The following is a 1,384-nucleotide window of genomic DNA, read 5'->3' as shown; positions in this document are numbered from 1 at the left end:
TGTGCAGATTTATTATTCCTAGAAAATTATTTTGGATATTTATCACTCCGGGTTTCTTTATCCAAATATTAATAGTGAATAATAATAAATTATTCCCAATAATATTTTGGATATTCGTCCTTTAAGGATTTCTTTATCCAAAAATCAACGGTGAATAATAGATGAATTCCTCCCTCCCCAAATAAGATTTGTTATATTTTTTGGAATATTGGCCAATACCCTTTGGAGTTTTACAAACATGTTGTAAAATCCAAAAATGCAAGAAAATAATTTTTGTGTTTAATAAATCCATGCGAAAACACCTTTTTTAAAACTTCCAATATTTATATTTTTTTTGTATAAAAAAAATTTCAAAAAAAAATATGTTAGGGTATTGACCGTATGCACCATACAATAAAACATTTTTATTTGATTAAAACACAAGCATCACAGTAATTACAAATAAAGACAGCAATTCATCACATATATTTCAAACATTATAAGATCTAAACAATTCAGCTAAAACAAAGCAGGAGGAAAATAGAAAAAGAAAGCCCTCTAAGGCCAAATCTCATCAAATAGAATTCGATCCATCAACTCACTCAGAACCTAAACATAGACTGACCTATCATTTTTAACAGAAGAGAATAAATCCATATACACAGGAAAACCACAGCTCTGAACCTCATCCTATAGCAGAAACTATGACTCACGCTCCCTCCCCCCTTTTTAAATCTCAGGCAACCATGCTTGTTTCGTGCAAAAGAAAGAAAGAAAGAAAAACTTTCAACACCGTGCCTTACATTATGTATATGAAAGACTATAAGTACCTACCAAAACTTGGGTTAGAATCCTGTTTGGGTCAGATATTTAAACATGCAGAGCTTAAGCTTCTGATATCGAATCCATTGATTCGAAAGCCCAAATTAATCTATGCATCCAGTACTATGGATTTCATGGGGAGCCAAGGAAAGATATGACAGAATCGGGCCATAATTTGGTTGGTCAAAAAGGTCTCCCGATCTAAATTCAGGAAACTGACAATGCCAAGCATCCTCGACTGAGAGCCTGCCATAAGAACAATGAGCCCTAGGACCCAATCAAGGTGTAGGTCCATTCTTCAACATGTCATGAGTGATAGAATATAGTTGGGATGGTCAGACATTGCACGAACCCAAGTTAGAATCAGGGTCTAAGTTGGAACAAAAAATTGCGGTAGTAGCGCAGTAGTAGAACTAGGTTTTCTAGTGCCACTTTCAAGGGATTTATTTCACCTCACAGCCCATGTAAAAAAAGGGAATGAATTTAGCATTATAAAGAATCCTAATTAGCCTAAGAATCCTAATGCCATCGGTATTGCCGTTGGTGATGTGGTGGCATTTCAAGTAATTATTTTTGAAATCTT

This window comes from Populus euphratica, unplaced genomic scaffold (assembly GCF_000495115.2).
Source record: "Populus euphratica unplaced genomic scaffold, PopEup_1.0 scaffold1363.1, whole genome shotgun sequence".
NCBI lineage: Eukaryota > Viridiplantae > Streptophyta > Magnoliopsida > Malpighiales > Salicaceae > Populus > Populus euphratica.
Note: the sequence above shows the minus strand (reverse complement) of the source record.